This window comes from Metopolophium dirhodum, chromosome 9 (genome assembly GCF_019925205.1).
Source record: "Metopolophium dirhodum isolate CAU chromosome 9, ASM1992520v1, whole genome shotgun sequence".
Taxonomy (NCBI): Eukaryota; Metazoa; Arthropoda; class Insecta; order Hemiptera; family Aphididae; genus Metopolophium; species Metopolophium dirhodum.
This window is the reverse complement of record NC_083568.1, coordinates 27,934,416-27,954,091: the sequence shown is the minus strand read 5'-3', so window position 1 is coordinate 27,954,091 and position 19,676 is coordinate 27,934,416. Positions and strand designations below refer to the sequence as shown.

Genomic DNA, 19,676 nt, shown 5'->3' with positions numbered 1-19,676 from the left:
ATTTACATATTATATTGTTCCCCCAATCCCCCCCTCGATTGAAATATTAAATTAGAAAAAAAATGTTTGATATAAAATACCTACAAAATAATATATTTTGTACAGTGAAAGAGGAAAGTGTGCAAAAAAAATTATATCATGAACAGATACCTATATACATATTATATTCAATAGTTTAAAAAGTGTACCTACATAAATTATTTTCCCGAAATGTATTCCTGAGGGTTTTCCCCGAGTTTAAGATGATAATTGATAACCTATACCGATCGTAAATACCGTTAGGTTTACCTTAAACCTCACGGTTTTCTAAATTTAGTATGTACTTTCTTAACGTGGCCAGAGCAGATATTATACTCTTGCAGCAGTGGGTAGGTTACCTAACTACCTTATCCACCTACCTACCTATCTATATGATATTTTATTACTTGTGCGTTATTCCGTGATCGGTAAAATAGCGATGGTTTTGAAATATTATCTTTCGAATTATTATGGTTTACCTACTGCTGGCCGATTAGTCCGATAGGTATAAACACACTAGAGTAGCATAGGTACTATACTGCTGTTATTTAGGCCTTGCTATTTTATAATGATAAAAAATATTTTACATTTTATATAGCTATTGTTGTGAGGGGTGGGGGGGGGGGGGGCAAAAAACAAACCACACGTCGTTTCCACCAGAATAACGTCTCATATTATTGCAAGTTTTTCCAGCTCTCCTGCGTCCCGCGTACAACTCCTTAATAATATGTATACCTACCTGTAAATCCTGTGCGTCTACCGCGAAACGTTTTATTATAATATTATATTGTTACGAGCCAGTGAGCCACTGAGTCAGCGTGTGTGTGCGGCGTGCGCGTGTATGTCGTGTTGTAATAATAATACGTACCTATATTCTTATATTATTGTTTACGTATATAGTGTACTGTATAATAGTAGTTGTATAGTCTGCTGCGCAGGTAACAACGCTTTAATAAACTTTGAATTGGATATTGGCCAGCGGCGTTTGAGGAGAGTCTGCTGAGCGTGTATACGCATAAGTCCTGCAGCACACACACATACACACACAGCAGTTGCAGTTGCCACCTGAAAACTTACAATATATAACTATCTTGTGTATATTATGGTAAACAGTGGCGTTTTCTATGGGTGTGCAAGTTGTGTGTTAACGTACTATAATATTTATGTCATAACATGTGTGTAATATTGTTATTCGTAATGCATATTACATAGTTCTATAATTTTATTCAGGTACAAAATCTTTAAATATTTGTCTTGTCTAAAATACTCTTCTCTATAAATAAAAATAATAATCCACTAATAAACTATCGGTGAAACGTAATATTATAATATTATTACCGGTGGGAGGACGAAATTGGAGTCCTTTTTGCGGTAACATTTCTCGCGCACAGGCCTCAAAGAAGATAATATGCGATCGTCTCGGGAAAAAACAAAACTCGATTGTTTATTTATTTGTATTAAAAAGTTCCAAACGGGTCAGGCGCAATAATTACAGTCGCATCATAAGTAAACAAAGATAATACAAATGATATCGTTCGTATGAGCAATAATATGATAAATTGATAAATAATACATGAATACAATATAAAGGGTCACCGTCGTAGGTACCTATACATTTTCCCGAATGACCGTTTTCCCAAAGGATCATTTCACGAAAACTTAAGTCCCGGAATCTGTATTCTCCAAAGACCATTTTCCCGAATTAATTTTCTGTAGGTATTTGAAAATTTTATCATAATATATAGGTTATAGATGTACATAAGTATATTGGACGGGTCCATGTAATGTCTATATGACCTGTATATAATATTATTTATATATAAATCAAGGTAATTTGTCGACTGACGACAGACGAACTCTATAGTTATACATTTTCAAGTGAATAAAAGATGTATAAGGAAATTTAATAGAGTACCGAGTAATATAACTAATAATTGACGGGCGAACGACGATAATTTAAATAAGTCTCAACTTAAGTTAGGTTAGTTTATGACAATTGTCATAATAGGCACTGTCTGCACTGTTTGCGCTGTCTCGTGATTCCGGCCATAGGGTTCGCAGTGGTTTCTAAATATGTGCCTAAAATCTAAATAGCATTATTAATATATAAACTAAATTTTAAAAATGTATAAATGAAAATTCCAAGTTATAATTTTTTAAGGTAATAGTAAACTTATTTCAAGTGGTAATATTTTATCTAATTATCTATGACCCAGAAAAACAAGTATAGGTATAGGATTACAGGAAGAAGAAGGACACATCAGAACTGTCTTAAATTAATTGGCGCAAATAGGGGGGGGGGGGGCTTGGGGGGACTTAATTCTACTTGCTAAACTATAATTTACAGGTATAATAAATAATATAGGTACCTATACCTAATACACCTACAGTGGTACATCACTGGTACAACAATGGTAACCATCCGGTTTAATAAACAGTGTACATGGTTTTATTAATAATACAATTATATAGGTTATGACGTGTTATCATATTAAAATACGTATTTTAGTGTAAACAATAACAACTTTCGAGCTATACAGTCTACAATAATATTTATCATGGTAATTTTGTTTTTTCCGTTTTATCTCGGTTACCACAATATTGTTATAGGTATTTATTGTTATTCTCGCTGGCGAGATGATCGGTTTTCTGTAGGTACCTGCAATACCGACTTAAAACTACTACGGATAAAAAAACATTTATCTTCTGGTCTCGGAAAGATTCAACACACCAGTGCGCCACTACAATAAGCCCATGCGAGTATAATCCCTCGGCGGTCCTCGTCGCCACGAACAAAACGCACGAAATCTAAACACGAGTAGGACGCGTCGTCGTCGGCTCCGTCACTATAACAATGTGGGCGAACGACGAGCATTTACATAAATTTCCATAATTTTTACACGAGCTTTAATGATAATAGACGAGAATAGATCATTTGTTCGTTCGGACTTGTAATTAATAATAATATAATGTATATACAAGATACTACTATACTAGATATCATAATGGTCACTTGTACCCTACTGTTCAGCAGAGTCACTTCCAAATTTTATTTTTTTTTAATTGACCTCCCTTCTTATTTAAATTCTGACAAACGAGTTTTGGTTAAGTATATACCTACATAATAGGTACCTATATAACTTATAATTCATATTTTAATTTAATTTCCAAAGAAATATAACTTCCCAGGCACGCCCGGAAAACCGTCGTCTGTCGAACTTTAGTACATAGTGTACAGTGATGAAAGAACTATAATATCACGCGTCTTTTAATACATTTATTTTGGTCACTAATGATATTATTATTAATTTCGTTAATCCATAGACATAAAAATACATTTTTTAATTGTTTTAGATGCCTATGGTTACATCTTATATTATACTATAATTTATTTCTTCTTACTTAATAAGAGTTTCTTATTTCTCATGAACAAAAAACTGCTGCAATAGTAGGTATAACAATAAATTACAACAAATTAGTCATATATTTATAAATCTTAAATTACGATCTAACTATAAATAAGATAAATATGAAAACTATGATAGTATAATTAATAAAGATTTTTAATACTTTTCTCTTTAATTCTAAAATTTAAAAATAAAGTTTTCTTATAATTATAAAAAAGTCTTTAAACATGATTCAAAAAAAAATTTGAAATTAATTATATTGTGTGTGAATACACATTACAAACTTCAAACTAAAATGTCCAGAATCTCAAATAGAAAAAACTATTCAAAATATTTAGTTCGTTAAAGAAGGATTATTCGTATGGCACCAGGTAATCAATGTTTAAAAAATTCGGCTAGAGTTAAAATCATAAAAAAAATTTGAGGGGAGGTGTTGGCGCCCGCAGGCAAAAGCATTTTAGAAAACAAAAAAAATTTAAATTAAAAACTTCAAACTAAAATGTCCAGAATCTTAAGCAGAAAAAAACTATTCAAAATATTTAGTTCATTAATGATGGATTATTCAAAGTGCACCAGATTTTCAATGTTCAAAAAGTTTATACAAAAAATTCAACTAGTTACATAACAAAAAAAAAAATTGAAGGAGGGTGTTGGCGCCCGCAGGCAAAAGCATTTTAGAAAACAAAAAAAAATTTATATTAAAAACTTCAAACTAAAATGTCCAGAATCTTAAACAGAAAAAAACTATTCAAAATATTTAGTTCATTAATGATGGATTATTCAAAGTGCACCAGATTTTCAATGTTCAAAAAGTTTATACAAAAAATTCAACTAGAGTTACTAACAAAAAAAAAAATTGAATGAGGGTGTTGGCGCCCGCAGGCAAAAGCATTTTAGAAAACAAAAAAAAAATTTAAATTAAAATATTATTGTAGGAATACCTACACATTACAAAGTCTATACGAAAAATTCAACTAGAGTTACATAACAAAAAAAAAATTGAAGGAGGGTGTTGGCGCCCGCAGGCAAAAGCATTTTAGAAAACAAAAAAAAAATTTAATTTAAAATATTATTGTAGGAATACACATTACAAAGTCTATACAAAAAATTCAACTAGAGTTACATAACAAAAAAAAAAATTGAAAGAGGGTGTTGGCGCCCGCAGGCAAAAGCATTTTAGAAAACAAAAAAAAATTCAAATTCAAAAACTTCAAACTAAAATGTCCAGAATCTTAAACAGAAAAAAACTATTCAAAATATTTAGTTCATTAATGATGGATTATTCAAAGTGCACCAGGTTATCAATGTTCAAAAAAGTATATACAAAAAATTCAACTAGTTACATAACAAAAAAAAAAATTGAAGGAGGGTGTTGGCGCCCGCAGGCAAAAGCATTTTAGAAAACAAAAAAAAATTTATATTAAAAACTTCAAACTAAAATGTCCAGAATCTTAAACAGAAAAAAACTATTCAAAATATTTAGTTCATTAATGATAGATTATTCAAAGTGCACCAGATTTTCAATGTTCAAAAAGTTTATACAAAAAATTCAACTAGAGTTACATAACAAAAAAAAAATTGAAGGAGGGTGTTGGCGCCCGCAGGCAAAAGCATTTTAGAAAACAAAAAAAAAATTTAAATTAAAATATTATTGTAGGAATACACATTACAAAGTCTATACGAAAAATTCAACTAGAGTTACATAACAAAAAAAAAAATTGAAAGAGGGTGTTGGCGCCCGCAGGCAAAAGCATTTTAGAAAACAAAAAAAAATTCAAATTAAAAACTTCAAACTAAAATGTCCAGAATCTTAAACAGAAAAAAACTATTCAAAATATTTAGTTCATTAATGATGGACTATTCAAAGTGCACCAGGTGATGAATGTTCAAAAAGTATATACAAAAAATTCAACTATAGTTACATAACAAAAAAAAAATTGAAAGAGGGTGTTGGCGCCCACAGGCAAAAGCATTTTAGAAAACAAAAAAAAATTCAAATTAAAAACTTCAAACTAAAATGTCCAGAATCTTAAACAGAAAAAAACTATTCAAAATATTTAGTTCATTAATGATGGATTATTCCAAGTGCACCAGGTTATCAATGTTCAAAAAGTATATACAAAAAATTCAACTAGAGTTACTAACAAAAAAAAAAATTGAATGAGGGTGTTGGCGCCCGCCGGCAAATGCATTTTAAAAAACAAAAAAAAAAAAAAAATATTATTGTAGGAATACACATTACAAAGTCTATACAAAAAATTCAACTAGTCACATAACTAAAAAAAAAATTGAAGGATGGTGTTGGCGCCCGCAGGCAAAAGCATTTTAGAAAACAAAAAAAAATTTTAATTAAAAACTTCAAACTAAAATGTCCAGAATCTTAAACAGAAAAAAACTATTCAAAATATTTAGTTCATTAATGATGGATTATTCAAAGTGCACCAGGTGATGAATGTTCAAAAACTATATACAAAAAATTCAACTAGAGTTACATAACAAAAAAAAAAAATTGAAGGAGGGTGTTGGCGCCCGCAGGCAAAAGCATTTTAGAAAACAAAAAAAGAACCTAGCCAGTCTCTTTTCAAATTATATATTATGTACGCAGGTACTCAGTATACTCCCAGGTATAGCCGGTTTATCTTGAACAATTTTTATACAAAAAAATCTACTAGAGTTCAACGAAGTGAAAAAAAAATTGTTTGAGAAATCTGGGTGAAATAACACTAAACAAAAGAATACGCTGGAAGCTAAATACTGCAATACATATTAACTACAATCCAAAAACTACGTTTTGTTTACATTATGACAATGCGAACAGTTATTATGATCAGAGGTGTATCACGGTAATATATGTATTAGAAAATGTATAAAAATGAATGTAAATTATAAAGGATGCAAAGAAATTAAATGAGAAAAGGTCCTGCACGGACTCTACTATGTGATTGTAATTTATGAAGGACATAAAATGTTTAATTTAAAATAATATTGTGTTTGGTGGGTCTACAGTCAATATTAAATTACAAACTATAAAGTCTAAATGCAAATAAAAACATAGTCAGATATCTGTTTTAGTCTTTGTAAATATGTGCGGAAAAAAGTTAGATTTTGTACAATGTAAAAAATGTGGCAATAGGATATTAAAACACAAAACAATATATTAAATTAAAACTATTGATTTTATACATTTTCTATTTACAAAAACTCATAAGTATTGAAAACCTTATAAAACCCTGATAAAATAATATTTTGTTATATTTTAAAATACATTTTATAATTTGTTGTGGTAAAAAAATCATTATTTAATGTCGGCTGTATTTAAGTTTTTAATAACTATACAGGTACAACTCTTGCTGACAGTCTTTAAGACCGTGTTAAAAACTATGATAATTAGTTAACATCTAATTTCCTGCCCTATCCTAACCTAACCTAAACTAACCAAATTAATAATATTTAAATATTTTCTTTCATTGTTTTGTTTACAATATCGAATACCTTGATAGTTAGTAGGAAAAGATCATCGCAAAGCTCACGACCAGTGATGATAGTCGTCTATCATTACCATAGCTTCAACTAACCATAGGTTTACCTAACTAACCTTCTTATGACTTATTAGGACACTTTGAATAAAAAGATCCTGATTTGCAGGTTGCTGAACTTAAGTGTTTGATTGTCAAGTTGATCGTTAGATTGTTGGACACCTTAAGCCATGCTATGGATAAAGCCCATAGATAATATAAAGATATAGATAGTCCACGCCTATGTTAAATACATTTGAGGCCGCGTTCCCGCGGAAGGCAATTGAGACTCCTTTATATTGATAGTCGATACTCGATTTGGTCTCAATTGTTCCCCTTGAAGATCAGACCACTGATAAGACTATTATGTCCTATCCATTATGTTATATCTTTATTATCTATGATGGAGCCATACCCAGCTCACTCGTGTAAACAATTTGAAGCACATAAAAGCGATCAACGCGTCTCTATTAATGATTTATCAGCATCATTGGCGCACATACGGGGGTGCCAGGGGGTGCTTAGCACCCCCCAATCTTAAATTAGCACCCCCATCTTCTATTGTGCAAAAAATATTATTTAAACTGTAATTTTGCGTTTATAAGAATGAGTTTCCAGTTTGTATTGGTATACACTAACGGGACGTAAATATTTTATACATAAATACAGTAATTGGGTATTGGGTTTGTGAATTGTGATGTTGGTATGAGTGTATGACGGTATATTCCCTATTTTTAATGCATGTTATCTTATCGGCTGTTTTAACACAAGTTTATTTTTAGTATTATTTTATTACTGGAAATTGGAGTACTGAATAGGATTTTGTTTTTGTATACCGGTGTTATGGTTTATTGATATGAATATAATATTATTAATTGGGAGACGAGGTGGCCGAGCGGTCTAACGCGACGGATTCGGCACAGCCGGTCCGAGTTCGATCCTCGACCACCGGGCGGCATTTTTCTCCGTGCAAGTCACGGTGTCCGGAGAACAAGTGCTGCCATCCCCCACTCGGGCATGCCAGATACCTACCTACGGGTGCCTAATCAAAAATTCTGCCAAACCCAACACACACGTGTTCCTTCCCCTACCAACACTAACAACCCACAAACAAACCACTACAGCTAATGGCCATAGTTGCCGAAGCTTAAGTTCAATAAAAAAAAATAAAATATTATTAATTAATATTATTTAGTTTGATAAATGATAATATTATAGACATTTTCAACCGTCTATTCTTAGTAGTAGTGTAGTAGGTACTATGAATCAAAGATAGTCGATTCTACCTATTAAGTTGTTCAATCGTGTTCTCGAGTCAGTGACAAATGACTACAGTTCTGATATTGACTAATTTTATTTTATTGTTGTTTCCATTTTTCTACATAAATACCAACAATTTATTTGTGCGGTGTAAAGTAGTTTATGTGATTTATATTTAATTTGCGTGCGTATATAAAATTACTTACTTAAATATGTTTAGTATATTTGAATGTAATAAAACAAACAATAAAAACGAAAATAATGAAAGTAGTGAAAATGTGGACGATCCTGACCTATTAATTAGTAAAAATTGTAGTTAATTGATTTAATATTTTGCTGGTATGTATTAGTGTTTAGGGGGGTGTGGGGGGCAAGGCCCCCCACGTTTCACTTTGTGCTAAAAAATTTTAGCACTCCCAAGTTTAAGACTGAATGTGCGCCTATTCAATCAGCATCTAAGCCCTGCCCACTTTCATATTATTCTCTATGCAAAAAGTAAATTTAAGACAAATTTGTAAATCAATGCACAGTCTCTCTATTGTACCTACTAATATTTGTGATTTCATTAATTTTCAGTATTTTGTATTATTAGATTGGGAAAACATAAGACAATATAATTTACACAAGACTGTGGCTAACACAATCATACTTTGATAAAAGTATATGATATAGTATCTCATAAGTACCTTCTATATTTTAATTAATCGTTTTTTTTTGGGGGGGTCATTTATTGGTGGACGGCACTTTAACTACGGTCCCTCAACTTACTTTATTAATTAAATCCTCAAACATAACTCTTAATTCAAGATTTTGTAACTAATACAATCATAATATAATATGAGTATAGTACATTTCGTAATATTTTTTTATAATATTTACTGTTAGTGAAATATTAAGTTTGTATTTCTAATATAATATATTTTATGATATTTATGGACGACACTTGCACCATGGCCCCTCGATATAGTAATGTGGCGACCCGGCACATCTCTTTTAGATAAATGATTAAATACTTAATCAAGTCTTCCAATTTACTAAACATTTATATTTTGTAGATGATTTGAAGAAAAATTTAAAATTGAAGAGAGACTGTGTGAATTAACAAAATTTTTGGTATGAAATGTTTATTTGAACACCTGTTATAATGTGTTATATTGAACTTAAGTTAATTTTTTATAATGTACTATAGTAAACATTTGAACATTTATTACAATATACGTATATTATACATAGATTTCAAGTATGATTTTTTTTAGTTTTTTTTTTGAAAGTTACCTACCTACTACAATACAAGACACTTTATTTTTATATTTTGAAGCAATATAATATGTGTTGGATTATTTAGATCTATATAAACTAAATTTCAGACCCATAGTTTAGTATTTAAAGTTTGTATGATCAAAGTCGTGGAACCAAATTTTATCAGACTCTACTAGAACGTTGTAGTTAAATTAAACTATAATAAGTATGTGGAATAAGAGTACCTAACCTTCTATGATAATTTGTTATGAATATAATATTTTAAGTAATAGCTCAAATTTAGCACTTTTACGGTACTTAATACATTTTCCTAATATTTTAACAGAAATTATGGAGCTAAAAATATAGAAATACCTATATTATGTCACGGTCCATAGTTCATAGTTTTGTTTCATTTATAATAATAATTTTTTTTAATATACTTTTTCATAAATTAATATTTATTACAGTTGGCCTTTATGATTTGTTTGAACTATTAGTACGTATTTTTTTTTGGGAGATCCCTATTATTACAACACCGTTACCAATATGCGTTTTTTTTGGGTTAGGTAATATAATTACATGTTTTCATGATTTCTTCGTATTTATGCTTATTTTCTTAAAATGTTTTTATATTTTCGGTTCATCCGTTACCTACCTACATACCTACCTACCAAGTGTGTAAATAAAGAATTTTTTTTGTAAACCAATTTGAATTATAGTTTATTAATTTAAAAAAATGTTAATAAAAACGTTTTCATTCAGTATTTTTTTGAATTTTAAGTGCATATTTTTAAATATTTCAGTGCATATATTTGTCTGTTTTTAGTGCATACATGCAGACAAATATTTAACACTTTTTCATTGCATTAAATTCACAGCCCTGCTAATTACTTTTACTTCCAATCATAATACCTACCACAGTCAGTGGCGGCGTGATAGGGTGTTTCATGAGGCAATTGCCTCACGACCAATTAGGTGGTGGTACCCCCTTGGTACCCCCGGGAACGGATATTAAAAACCACATATGGAATATGGTCAACTAATACTATTAGTATTAGTAGTATTACTTAATTATACTAACCTTACGTTTACTGGAAATACACTATTACCTATAGTACATGTTGTATAGTGTACAATAACGCGGTATATTGGTGATATTGTGGTAACACGTAACACTATCATAGATAATATTGTATCATTATTTTTATCATCATTATTTTATTTATCTATTAACAATATTTCCCCTTCGTTGGTTGGGCTGTAGGCAACACTGGTGGATCGTGGATGCACGTAATATTGAAGTAATGACAAATTGACGGTTTTGTTACTTTTAACTTTAAAGTTTTATTAAGTATTGTTATTTGTAAATTTGAGATCAACTACAAGCGAAGACCGATTAGAAAGTTTGATGATTTTAAACTGTGAAAGAGATATAAACATAGATCATAATTTGGTCATTGATACTTTTGCAGGAACATCAGATTTATTGAGGGACAATTTATTGTTTAAATAAAGATTTATTGTTATTAATATATTATAAGTAATTTTATTATATTTCTGATATTAACATGACAAAGTATATTACTGTTGTATAGAATTGTGAATTGGGGGTGTGGGGGCAAAGCCCCCACGGGTCTGTGTGAAAAAATTTAGGTGGTGGTGGTCGAGCATTTATACTTGCCTCATAAAATAAAATAGTTCACGCCGCCACTGACCACAGTTAATGTTAAATGTCAAATTGTCAACAATCAACTGCTTCTTCAACTTGATAACACTAAGAGGATGTCAGATTTTTAGCGCACCATTTATTTCTCTCTCTGACCCAATCATTTTAGTGTTTTCTTAATCGTACATTTGGTATGCTACGGGTGGGTCAAAGATGGAAAACAAATAGTGCGCTGACATCCCAACCGGCAACAAGTTTACACGAGTGAGCTGGGTATGGCTCCATCATAGATATGGATAGGACATAATGGTCTTATCAGCGGTCTTCGAGGGGAACAATAAATTGAGGCCAAATAAAGTATACTTATATCGAGTATCGACTATCGACTATCAAGATAAAGGAGCCTCAATTGCGTTCCCCTCCGGGAACGCGGCCTCACATGTATTTAACATAGGCTTGGACTATCCATATCTTTATAACCTATGGGCTTCATCCATAGGATGGATTAAGGTGTCAACAATCAAAGGATCAACTTAATAATCAAACACTTAAGTTCGGCAACCTGCAACTCAGGATCTTTTTATTCAAAGTGTCCTAATGAGTCATAAGAAGGTAAGTTAGGTAAACCTATGGTTAGTTGAAGCCAAAGAGTCAATAGGGCCTTTGCAATTCAAGATCTTTTCCTACGTATTCGGCATTGTTAACATAACTATTCTACCTTTACACTTTTTCTTCCGCCGTCTCTCACAGCTATATACAGGTTCAGCCACTCTCATTCCACACCTCCATATGATCGGTATTATGTCTATCCATCTCTTCTTCAGTCTTCTCGTCCATCATTTCTCCCCTAAATTAACTTCTATAGCCACTCTCACTATCTCTTATCATACAGTGACCGAACCACCTAAACCTATTCTCTCTTGTTTTCACTACAATATGTACAGTGTACACTACCCTATACTACCCTCAATTAATTAATTTCTTATTCTATCCTCTTTTGTACCTTAACACCTTACTTATTATTCTCATATCTGCTACTCTCACTCCACTTACCTACCCTAACCTTACATTTCTTTTTCATCTTTCCCTTTCATACACCAAACATTCTGAAATCCTGTTGACCCATTTCCTTATCTTCGCCATATCACCCACTTCCTAATTCCTATTCACTCAGTCTCTAGTTACCTACAAGTCATCGTACTTGATTATCGGTGAAAATATTTAAATATCATTGAGCGAATTCCCTACTCGAAAGAATTGCTTAAAAAAATATCATACCTCACCAATTTTCTAATTTTGAACACGACTTTATTGATAGCCCGAATAGTGTTATACCAGTATAGTTAAAATACAAATATTGAAAATTTTCGGGCAATACATCCCCTGATCAATTAACTATAATAAAAATAAACCTACTGAGAAATAAGAAAATACATACCCTGTGACGGAATCGAAACCTGCTACGAAACAGTCTTCGAAACACTGAAACGTTCACACATTTCAATCTGCTTATGATATATTATTCCCAGTTTGAAAATGTTCACTGACGAATACCATTTCTGAAATAACACGCATCTTATGCAGTAAAATGTTCTACAATATTCTAATGACCTAGTTACAGTCTACAGATATTATATAAACCTACCAATAAATACCTAATATTAATTTTTATTACACAGAGTTTGTATTTTTAAATGTTGTATTTAAGGATTTATTAGTTTTATTTTTATACAACAAAAATTACATTTATTCACAAGTCAGTTATCAACTAGAACTCGACTACGAGTAAGACAGCGTTTGGATTGTTCGGACTGGCGTATAATTTATTATTATTATACATTGCGCCTTTGGTAGGCAGTAGTAAACGTATATGCTTCTACGTTACTTAGTTAACAGATTTTCTGCGACAATACATATTTAATTCAAGTCTAAAAAGTAAATGTAAGACCAAAATAATATAAAAACAAACTTATGCATAAACATCGACTCTTCCAGTGAAACCTAGCTGTACTGCAGCACACGCTGTCGTCGAAGAAACAGCTATCTTCATCCGTCTACATCTCGCTCCATCTCCATCTCTCTCTACATCTCGCTAATTAAAACTTATCTAGTATACAATACTAGTACCTTTATGATCTGTAATATATTCTGGTGTTCGATGAAAAAGATTGAAATAAGATAAAAATACATATTTTTTTGGTTTTGAATATGAAAGCTGTGAGATGATCGATATGAATTTTGTGAGAAATCTAGAGGTACTAGAAAACTGAGACGAGTGTGTTGAATGAAATAAATTAAAAAATTGATTAACACAACAATCGGTTAAAAATTAATTTAATTCAATTAATGAGATAAACCTTATTAGATAATTTAAATTGTCCAGAACAAGCCCCCAGTTGTTGGTCGCATGCCAATTTTAACCATATGCCATATACTAGTTTATAGACATTCTATAATGTATTCTCCTGCCGGTGACACTGTTGGGGAAAATATATTTTTTTAGTAATTAAATTACGATACGAATTATAAATTACGTAGGTACTTGTCCAATACTCGACTACCCGAACTAAAATTAAAGAATGTGATATACCTAGGTAACCTATCGATCGATTCTAAAACAGAAACTTAACCTAGGCACAAATAATATCACAATATCAAATAGTGAAATGTGAAAATTTGAAGAAAATTTCCCTTAGGTATATCCCGTAAAACCCCCCCAAAAAAACGTACGTTTGAGGTGTTCTCTAGGTATGATCTGCTATGTACTTACAAATCATATTAAATAACATTAATCATTATGTATTTTCTTATTTTATTAGGTAGGTATAAAATCCTACCTTCCTACTTATAAAAGTATTGCCTAATCATTGATTTCAAATTTTAAAAATTATTCTATTATAACAATAAATTAACAGTTGTAGGCAAAGTATTATAATTTAAGGTATTTTTCATAATTTTTGCACACCTATAAAAACTGGATTTTAAAAATTACTCTACGTCTAGCGGGTATATAAGTTTGTCTGACAATAAATATTTACATTAGGTCTACCGCGTCAACAGAGTAGTAGGACAAAACTTACGTAATTATTTATTCTTCCGGCGAAACGCGTTCCCTTCGAGTGTATAATATTGTCTAGTGTCAGAGCTGTGCATCTCCGCCAAGGAAAATGCAGCGCGCGTCTTCATATCTCCGATCCAAAAGTTCAGTCTGGAAGTATTGAGATTAATGACATTTATAAAAATAGGCACCTAGTTTAATAACCAGAATGGAACGAAATATGTGAGTACGTATTGGAATCGTTGTTCGTCTCAGACGATTGTCATTTGCCATAGATTATTCATAATTATAACCTCACCGTCCTAATCATAGAAAATATATATATGGTCCTAACCGAGGTTGATGGATATTTTTACATTATCTTCAAAAAAACATTTATTTGTTTCTACTAGACGCAAATGCGGTAAATTGAATTCAAATTTATAATATAGATAACGGTTTTTTTTACTTGGTAACCATTCATTTATTACTTGGTTTATTAACAAATTCTAATTGATATAAAATAGTAATTGAATAAAAATAGTTTTATTGATCCCAATATTTAAAAATAATGTTTCGAATAAAATAATAAAAAAAATTTAAGAAATACCTATTAATTAATATGTATTACCTAAATAACAAAATAACTAAATAAATTCGTAGCTTAATAAAATGTCCAGAAAAATTAAAAGTCCAATTTAAACGAATATAAAATATTATTTAGATAGGTGTATAGGTAGTGTATTCGTTATATTTTGAGTTTCATTATAGCACATCAGTCAATCAGATGCTATTTAATATTTTAAAATAAAAAACTTCGACAGTAATTCCATATTAGCAAGTGTTGTTTTCTATAACTGAAGGCCGAAGTTATAGTATCGAGCATAATGGGTACTTAAAAAAATAGAAATATAATTTAAAAAAATTACCTTTATTTAATTGTATTTAATTTTTTTTTTAATAAGTTTTTATAATATTGACTTTAACCCATATAAATGTTCTTATTTAATTTTTTCAATTCGTTGATAATATATGAAACGAATTCTTTGCTTGGAAAGCAATGTTTAGAAAATTCAGAAAATGCAGTTTATATTTAAATCCGTGGCCTAATTATAAATAATAATTTCTGATGCATTGATGCTGAAGAGTGAGAGAGGTGCACAATCAGCCGAACCGAAATCTAACATCTTAAACACTTAATATAAACAATTTTTCACACACGCGTCATGGTATGAAAATAAAAAATATTTATAATTCATATTTATACCGATTTTCCACCGATTTATACCGATCTTCTATATTAATAATAATTATAAATATATAGCAATAACAAATCATTTTTGAGTAGCGGCCCACCGGGAAAGTTCCCAGTATCCCGCCGGCCCAGTCCGCCCCTGGTTCATATTGTAACCGAAAAATCTAAATAATCTATTATAAACACAGTTACTTTTTACAGATTTTATAAGTTAAAATTTGGACGAAATTACATATTAAAACCAAAAATAACGATTTTAGTTATTTTGTTGTAATTTAAAAATAGTAAGTATTCGCGGATTTATGAAACTTTTAGAGTATATTATTATAATTTATAGACACGATGACACTTTCAAATGTTATCATTTGGGCAAAAATGACTTTAACCTACTATTGTAGGTGCTAATGTCTAATAGTAAAATAAATTACTTTAATCTCAATATTATTTATTAGTTAACGATGTCATTGCTCAGAATCGTTTTTCGTTTGTTCGTTTTGTATTTTAATAATTTATACATAGATATATTATTATAACTAATAATAATAGTAGGTGTGTTTGTTTTATTTCATTAATTAATTTAATACTATACCAATAAATTATATATTAATTAATAATTTTTGAAACATTGTGTTCGAAAAAATAAAAATAAATGTGATTTTAATTAGTCTTGTAATGTACCTACCTATATGTAAAAAATAAATAAATATAATAATAACTGTTGAACTTTTAGGGACATAATAGGTAACACATTCGTGTATGTAGTATTACACTATTTATATAGGTATATTTATATACCTATACGAGTATATGAGTAGGTATGTTATTCATAAGTGCGCACTGCGCACACGTCAGGTTAGGCAGTTGACCATTCCGTGAATATTACTTTTATGTGTGCATGGTTATACATCCCTAATCCCTATGATATAGAATATAGATATTAGGTGAACAATAGAAGTTAAGTATGTGACACTAAATTAATAGTTACCTATAACTTATAACGTTGTATTTGGAAAAAAAATTACCAGTTATTAATTAAAATTGTATCTTATGACTATTATCAGTAAGTTATAAGTCATAACATATATTTCTATAAATTAAACCAAAATATTTATATATTTATATTAAGTACCCTGTATAGGTATGCACCTATTAATTATAATTATTCTACGAACAGGGACTGGAAAAACGACGACGGCGTTTAAATCTCGCGTATTTTATACATTTCTAGTCCGGAACTAAAATATGCGCCTACAACACTTGGATAGCACATTTTTCGTGACATTAAATATTTGTTTTAAGTCTTAAAAGTAAATTCAAGCCCCAAAAGAATATAAAAACAAACTTACTTTAATTATGGACTCTTTCGGCAGTATCCGTGACGTGTGTGAACTGCGACGCCGATGAGGAAACGCTCCAGAATACAGAACTTAGAATATCTTCTTTGCTTATTGAAATTTTAGAATTTTAGTCGAATGTGTCTTCTGCAACGACTCTGAGATTTGCCATAGATAAATAAATAAATGATAGATATTATACTAGGTACATCAATATGATGAATCCACGGATATAATACAATGCAACTTTTTGTATCAAAGAGTTCCGTGTTAAGGAACAATTTGTTCATTGAAATTTGATATGACAATAAACCAAAATAGTTTATAATTTTGATTATAATAATATGATATGGGTATTATTTAAATTATTATTTTCGTTTATCAATTTAATTATTGATTAAGGTGGTGAATAGATATCAGAAGCACAAGAATATTTTTTTAAGAGCATATTGTATTTTATGAATTATTAAATAAAAATGTGATTACTGGATTTTAGAGGTACAGTAAATTCATCAAATACTATAATACCAACTAGATTTCTAAAACTCCAAGTCCATAATTCTAGATTCTGAGCGGATCGATGACTGTATTAATTTTACAATGATGTGTTCTTTATTTTTTAATATTTTTAATTATTTTTTCTTGGTGGTCTGTGTAAACGATAAGTATTCGTAATAAAGATTCAATTTTCATATATAGTATAGATTTTATAGGCACTCAGTATATGTAATCATATGTTTATTTTTAGTTTAGTTTAGTTGTAGGTATTTAGTAAATAATAATAGGTATACGAAATTGTTTTTTCGATTAGCAATTTATTGTTTGTATTAGTACCTACACCATAATAGGGAACTAAAATTTTGTAAATGATGTACAAATGTATTTTTGGTGTTTTAAGGCTGCTGTAAGATCAATTTATGAGAATCCTTGCATTAAATTGTTAGGATTATTTGATATGAATAATTATTTTATTACATATAGGTAAGTCGATCAGAAACTATATTTACACTGAATGTTAATAGTAAAAAGCTATTAAAATATCTATTATTTGTATTTATTTGTTAATAATAATTAAGACTTAAATATTAGCAGTAATCTTGTTCCTTTCACAAAATGTTTTTTAATTATTTTTAATTTAATTTACATTTATACGTTTGGCATTTATCCCAAAGTTATCTCTGAATAATAATTCAATGATTCAATTTAATAGTTACATTATAATATGGATTATAAAAACTACAGTTTCCTGCTTCTACTACAACATTGTTTTATGTTTTTAATTTTTTAAATTCAGTCTGCACCTTGTGTCGGTGATTTTACACGTAATATAATAAAATTGATACTATTGATGAGTAGGTACCTGATTGTTTAATCAAATTATTTACACGATTTCAATAAAAAAATATATATGAAGTATAAACATCCGCATTTCTATTAACTATAAATTCATAATTGTATGAGCTATACATGTTACATATATTTTTCGAAAAAATTATTTAAAAAAACAAGAATAATTCCTATTTAACGCCTAATTTAAGTCTAAAAAGTAAATGTAAAATAGTAGGTAATAATATGAAAACAAACTTACTCGTAAACATCTACTCTTCCGGTGAAACGTAGCTATAGAGTGCCGCCATCACCGAAGAAACAGCTATCTTCATCCATCTCCATCTAATCATCTCACTCCGATGAACTGAAACTTGAAAGTATCGAAATACTTTATGAAAATAACCTGATCATAATGAAATTTGCGAGTTTGTATTAAAACTTACATTATAATATGTACGGTTTAACAAACTGTCCGTTTATATTAGTGGCTTATTATTTTTTTGTTCACTGAAATCAAAATATACAATATGTTATATTTATAATACAATAGTATTTGCTGAAATTATTAGAATTGTTAACCGTCGCCGACGAATTTCGACAATTGACGATTGCCATAGATATTATAAAATATATTGTTTATTATGATAAATCCATAGAACTTGTATATTATAGTATTATCTAGTACTATCAGTATTATCAGTACCTATACGGTATATTGATAAATCGTATGTTCTTTTACAGAAATCTTTGTCATCTGCAATGCACCTATTCTGGTTTTCTATTTCAATTATAGTTCGCATGCCAAATTTAACTATACAAACTGGTCCGTAAGTTTATAGACATTCTAATACATTCTCCCGGCAGTGTCAATAGACACAGTGTTTGAGAAGTTATATTTTTTTGGTACCTTATTAATTTACAATATGAATTATTATAAGTTACCTATGTAGGTACTTGTCCAAAACTTCACTACCGGGAAGCCATTGGTATATATGGTACAGCCTTACGAAGTTCACGATTTTCGGTGTTTTACGCACCCGTACAACGCTTAAAGTTTACCGAGCTTAAGTATTATAAATTAATTTTTTTTTTAATCTAGGTAAATAAACGTTTTAAAATTGATGATGCAAAAATAATTCTGACACCCACCCATGGTGAATTTACATAACAAGTCGAGGGATGTTTTTGATTTTAATTGTTCGAGCAAGCGCAGTGTGCGAGTGACTACACCGGATATATTATATGAAAATACCAAAAAGTTCAATTAGCTATAATATAACTTAAAAATAAGACTGACCGCCAAATTCAGACTTCTCTGTCGTTTTCAGTTAAAAACTAAGATTTTCGGCAATTAATTTTTGAAATATCGTTCATAATTCGTTGTAACTTGTAATTTATATACCTATTTTAAAAATATTATTCGTGGGTAATTGAAATGTCTAAAATGTATTATTATATACAAATATGATAATAAACAAATAATAATAACTCAACTTAACCGGCTACGGTATTAATAATATTTAATAATATCAATATAAGTATAGTATACAATATCCTAGGCCGTCAAATCGTCTCCACTTGGAATCGTTTTTCGTATACAATGATATAATATC

General features: G+C 29.9%; 1 long non-coding RNA gene across 1 annotated transcript; it reads right to left on the bottom strand.

Annotated features, from left to right (window-relative positions):
• Positions 1-805: 805 nt before the first annotated feature.
• Positions 806-18,566, bottom strand: LOC132952244 (uncharacterized). The gene is made up of 6 exons (XR_009665453.1): positions 18,507-18,566; positions 18,323-18,433; positions 16,747-16,892; positions 14,189-14,316; positions 12,547-12,667; positions 806-1,083 (listed from the first exon to the last, which is right to left on the bottom strand). It is a non-coding gene; the product is annotated as an uncharacterized LOC132952244 (long non-coding RNA).
• Between the last annotated feature and the right edge of the window lie 1,110 nt (positions 18,567-19,676).